This window comes from Zingiber officinale, chromosome 3B, assembly GCF_018446385.1.
Source record: "Zingiber officinale cultivar Zhangliang chromosome 3B, Zo_v1.1, whole genome shotgun sequence".
NCBI lineage: Eukaryota > Viridiplantae > Streptophyta > Magnoliopsida > Zingiberales > Zingiberaceae > Zingiber > Zingiber officinale.
In genome coordinates, this window is record NC_055991.1 from 90,983,875 (window position 1) to 90,990,340 (window position 6,466).

The following is a 6,466-nucleotide window of genomic DNA, read 5'->3' on the forward strand; positions in this document are numbered from 1 at the left end:
GAGTCAGGAGAAAAATATAATAAAAACTAACCTGTTGACTAGCTGAGGCTCTAACTTAATCCCTTGACTCCCGAATATCCATGGAGTGAGGGAAGATATAATGGAAAAACTCACCTGCTAATATGCTGCTGATCCGAGTATCCCTCAACTCCCGAATATCCGTGGAGTGAGGGGAGAATATAATGGAAAATCTCACCTACTAATAGACTGATGATCCAACTCGATCCCTCAACTGCCGAATATCCATGGAGTGATGGGAGAATATAACATGTTCATCGAAATCCATCGGGATCATGGTGATGATAAAGTTTTCCAGCATCGTCCATCTTCATGTTCTAGATCAGGTGTAGAGGTTCCCACAGATAGCGCCAAATTTAATCATATCCAGAAGCTGAGTCAGATGGAGATATAGGTGACTAGGTAGGACTGTTGACTAAGAGAAGACTTGGGGGGCTAGGATTCGAAGATGCACCGGAAACCTTGGACCTTTACATGGGGTAGGGGAATGATAGTCACCGAGGGTACCACGGACCTACACACGTACACCACAAATAGCTCACACGAGGGCGTTAGAGCGGGAACTAAGGAAGGGGTCCCTAGTGTATGCACTCTGACACTCAAGTCAGAAAGAGGTCGAGGGAAAAACATACAAAAAAGTAGAACTATAGTAGATGCGTGTGTGTGCACATGGAGAAGGAAGGAGGGCGGCAGCACGAGCCAACCATGGTGGTTGACGACAAAGGTACGGCCAGAAGCAATGAGGCTACCGATGTGAGGGGAGGAGGCGCGTCTGAGTGGGAGAGAGTAATGCAGTTTCGTTGACATGGGAGAGGGAGAGAGTGGTGCGATGATGCCGGCATGGCGAAGGAGATAGGCGGTTGCTCCTGGAGGTAGGGATGTAAACGAGCCGAACCGAGCCGAACAGTATTAGGCTCGAGCTCGGCTCGTTTAAGTTATATTCAGGCTCGAGCTCGGCTCGAGCTCGAATCGAACTTTTATTACAAGGCTCGAGCTCGGCTCGTTTTGGAATTATCAAGCTCGCAAATAGTCCGAGCTCGACTCGTTATTAGCTCGATTATCATAATTAACGAGCCTAATTTGTTAAGCGAGCTTGGGCTCGTTTTCGGGCTCATTTTAGAGTTCATTTTTTTGGCTCATTTTAAAGCTCGTTTTAAGGTTCGTTTTAGAACTCGTTTGTTGGCTCGTTTTAGAGCTCATTTTTTGGCTCGATTTAAGGCCCGTTTTATGACTCATTTTAAGGCTCGTTTTTTGACTCGTGAGCCTACAAACGAACATGTTCGCGAGCTCATGAGCTGAATATCCTTAGGCTCGAGCTCGGCTCGATAAAACTATCAAGCTCGAAATCGAGATCGAGCTCGGCTCGATAATATAAACGAACAAACTCGAATGAGCTTTTTACCAAATCGAGCTTCGAATAACTCGCGAACCGTTTGGCTCATTTACATCCCTAGCTGGAGGGTATGCTAGAGGTGGCGGCGTGCATGCTTGGCGACAATGTGCGTGCGGCAAAGAAAACGTAGCCAAAGACCCCCTTTCGTCGAAGCCCCCAACTACCTAATAGTAAAATGACCAAAATGCCCCCCTTGCCCACGTGTCCATCTCCATATCACCACATCACATGGCTTCAAATAGTGGGTCAAGTTCCTCTATGATACATTGCGCTGCCTTTGTCAAGTTGGACAAGTGTCATTTCTTCACTATTTTGTCCCACTGTTCTTCGATCGATTGTATCTTAGCATATTCATCTCGCTGAAATGAGAGACGCATAGGATTCACATGGCCAAAGCAATTGCATACTGATGCATATTTGATCAGCTGCTGCCATTGCTACTCTGTTGCAACAACGTCTAGAATGTCATTTGCTCGATACGCAACCACGCACTACAACAAAAACCCTCATAGACATCGGTTTTCCACCGGTGTCTATTACATTTTCTACCAATGTCTATGAAGTCGATGTAAAAGATCTACCATTTTAGACATCGGGTTAAAACCGGTGTAGTATCACTTAACGACACCGGTGTTCGAATCGGTTTTAACCGGTGTAGTATCACCTAACGACACCATTTCATCAACGGTATAAAACCGATGTAATATTATATGTTAATAACACCAGTTTTGGCAGCGGTATACGACCGATGTAATATTAGTTAATAACATCGGTTTTGCAGCGGTGGAAAATCGATGTAATATCAGTATTTTTCACAAATTTGATTTCCGAAACAATGAAAAACCGACAATAACAAAAAAAAATACACAAATATTCACAAATTACACAAATATTCTTCATTCAATAGTATCCATAAAATACACAAATATTCACAAATTACATAAATAATCTTCTTACAATAGTATCCATAAAATACACAAACATTCTTTTTACATCAAAAGCTAATAGATATCAGAATCATTAAGGTAGAACATTCTTTTAACAACACATCAAGGTAGAACCGCACTTCAAATGTAATCTAGCATGCATTCAGCCCACTCGAACCGCACTTCATCAATTTCAACTCTGGAGTACTTGAGATTTGTAAACTGTAAAAACACATAAATAATATATTACTAAACCAAGACCAAAAATCATAGTTGAAAAAGTAGTAAGAGCACCAGGTAACAAGATGACTAATTTGAATGCTTAAAAGGAGACACATTCATCATTTATCTCAACCACATCATATAGTGATAGATTTATCATTCCTGGGAACTTAATATATTCCAAACCAGAAATTATTGCAACAAAATTTTCTCATAGTTGCAATTTAATTAATCAGTACTTGATGGAGGTTCAATCTTTTCATATTCAGAATATCATTCAAACATCCTAGTGTAGCAACAATGATATCAACTCGGATCCAACTCTCTTAACTGGGGTCCTTTTTAATTAATCAGTACTTGAGAAGTGTCAATGAACGTATTCTTGGTACTTCTTTTTGAAAATGGAAAAAAGAGATTTCCAACCTCTCATCAAAAAGTCCTGCCAACTATAATGATATGACTAAAGATTTTATGTTTTTGTGAAACATGAGTAAAAGAGGGTGGAATTGGAATAACACTTGTTTAATTATGCACAAGCAGCTAAGAATTTTGAATTTAAGTAATAGCAATAAAGTTAAACTAGATAACTTCGACAACGTATGATTTGAACACATCAGAAATAATTCAAAGAAATGTCAATCAATCAAAAAAAATTAAACCAGTAAAAATCTAGAAAATATGTGCATAATTTTGAAATATAGATAATGAAAGACATTATAACTAGGGAGTCAAAGCTTACCAAAAATTACCATCATTCTTGTTGAGAATTAATGACAGACAACTCTTCTTTTCGTACTCCATTGCGTGTAATGAGCATTCCCTTTCAATTAATAAAAATTCCTGAAAAATATATGCCCATTTAATTTCTTTTGTCGCATGTTTTGTTGGGGAGCTGGCAGTGATACTCAAGAACAGTTCAAATCAATTTTCACGGTGTAGAACTCAAACTATGATGATTTGTTCATTCACGTAGAATGCAAAGGGTAATACCTGTAACTGGTGATGACTAAATAAATGAAGGATTCCATATTCCGAAGAAGCAACTAATTCTACAAGTGCATCACGATGATCTTTTAAATTGCTCGTTTTAGCAAGAGAAACTAACACCTATTGGTGAACAAAAAAGGACCAATAAAGATTTGTAACACCATGGTGTATGTCAAGGAACACAGTAGCACAGAAATAAAAAAGTATCGAGGTTGAGATTCTAATTAACCTGCATAGACCGAAGAATAATTTATGGTAGATAGCACCTACGATTAAGCCCTTTCACTATATATGTAATTAGTAGGGTTTATCAATAGATCTTCCTTGAAATACCAAGCATCAAGCCGAAATATCTCCATTCTCACTCCAGGTTGAAACCGGTTAAGCTCACCTGATAGATAAATTATTGACCTTCTCACAAGAAAATAACAATAGTGCATATTTAGTGGATTATGATACCAATACCTTTGAAACCAGCAGCCATGATAGTGGCAAGAAGTCCACCATCATTAGATTCATGAAGTTACCAAAATAAAGTAAATAGTCATATATATAAATCATAAATAAAGTTACCAAACTAAAAATTCTCATTGTCAACCCAAATCTCATCACAATCTCCACGAATACAGGGTGGTTCACTGTCATCAGTTTCGTCAATATCTATTGATGACATCCATTTTGTGAAGCATTGGTAGTGAATTGAAGGATCTCCCAACTTAGCATCAATGATGTATTCAAAATACTCTCTATTTGTCCTCGACCGCAATGACAATTCTAAGAAATGCAATGTTGAAAATCAATTACATGAACAATTACCTATTGGTTAAGACAAGGCACTTTGAGAGATTGCTTCGGAATTGAGTGGCAACAAGGGACACAACCTAAAAAAAAGTTCCGACTAAGTATAAAGTTATAATCACATCTTGTGGAGTTTGAAAGTATAAAGATAAATTTAACATGGACCTGATGCATCGCAACATAAGCAAAACCTTTTTGTAGGAAAACCCTGCGGCCAACAAATAATTCTGGCACTTCTTCAAAGGGTGCCTGCATGTAGACACAGGTCAGTAGAAACTAAGGAAACATTGTTGTAGTAAAAAAGAGAGTTTAGACTAAAAACAAGTAGATAAATGGTACCTTAAAAAAGAGTGTATTAGCTGCAAAAAACAAAATTTTTTTGTCAAATTACTAGACATAACAGTAAAAGCTATAAATGATTGAGCAACTGGTATCTGTGTTACTTTCAAACAGAACAAAACAATTTATAATCAGTTCCCTGGAATTTGATAAGAAGATAAATTGACAAATATATATTGCATCACAAGAGTTTTAAGATGACTTATTGAAGTTCAATCTTGCCCATTACTAGTTACTAGTAGCATCACAAATGTAAATCTGGTAGGTAATGACATACCATTCAACGGTTGACCAATAGAATGCGCAACTTGGTTCAATTTTTCCTTTGCAGTCTGCAATGCAATAAAAAATATTTTCCTATAAGTACTAAAAGACATCCTAGATAAAACCATGGCCAAAGAACATGAGAAAAATGCATCTCGATAGAAAGAGATGTCTAAAAATTTGTAGTATTGTAATATGACCAGAAATATGGTGCATAAATTTGCAGTCATACCTCAAATCCTGCATGACTAATAGCCTTATAGGGTAGCTGAAATTCGGACATGAGTGACCTCTACGAGCAATAGAACATAATTTTGGTAAATGAAATTAGATAAGAGCTCCAAACCTCATACAAGGTATCCAAAATATACCTATGACTCGGGGCTTTCTAGTCGGAATCAATAGTGGAAAAGAGAAGTCTCCATGGAAAGAAACCATTTCCTTAATTCATCCCTAGGAGGTGAAGGAGATAACACTCCGGAAAGATAGTGTGATATCAAAATAAAACATGACCATAAAAATCAAAACCTACATTCTACAATATGCAAGACGGAGAACGAAGTGTGAAATGATATCTTTGTTCATGACCTCTGATGGATCTTGATGCCTCATATGTGCCCTCCATAGTTCAGTTACCTAATTTTCCCAAAATAAAACATATATTTAAAAGTAAAATGAGTGATCCAAACAAAATCACACGCAATACCAATTTCTCCATCTCTTCGGGTCTTTTTCCTCGGGGCAAACCATCTGAAATACCCTGCAGGACTTCATGAAAACAATTGAATATAAGTTACCAACAAAGCCAAACAGACACAGGATAGGGAAGTTGATCAAGGAAGGAGAGGTATACAACGAACCACAAACCCTAGAAATGGGAAAAGATGAGGTTTTGCAAGGTACCTCGGAGGCGATCTATGGCGTAGAGTTCAAAATCTTCCATCCGGACCTCGAGGGAGTATACAACGAACTACAAACCCTAGAAATGGGAAAAGATGAGGTTTTGCAAGGTACCTCGGAGGCGATCTATGGCGTAGAGTTCAAAATCTTCTAGCCGGACCTCGAGGGATTATACAACGAACCACAAACCCTAGAAATTGGAAAAGATGAGGTTTTGCAAGGTACCTCGGAGGCGATCTATGCCGTAGAGTTCAAAATCTTCCAGCCGGACCTCGAGCGCAGGCGCGGAGCGGTAGAAAGAGAGTTTAGCCAACGTTGTCAAGGCGGCAGCATGAGTCGATTCCCTCTGTGATCGAACAATCTCCATTCCCTACGTCTCTGAATGCACCGGCAGCTGAGGACTCGGCGGTTATTCATGTGAGGGTTTGGCCAGATTTGTGGGAAAACTAGAAACGACAGAAAGCCGTGTGTTGATTTTGATCGGAGAGGAAGGGGCCTCGATCTAGGAAGGGGAAGAGGGAGATGAGGCTGAGAGAGATGGCTAGACGGCCAGCGGCGAGGAGGAAAGTGGTGGTGGAGTCGTGACGGTATACGGTGGACGACGCGATATAGGTTTAGG

General features: G+C 39.2%; 1 pseudogene; it reads right to left on the reverse strand.

The window, feature by feature from the left end:
• Positions 1-3,348: 3,348 nt before the first annotated feature.
• LOC122055022 lies at positions 3,349-4,069 on the reverse strand (annotated as a pseudogene).
• Positions 4,070-6,466: the final 2,397 nt, after the last annotated feature.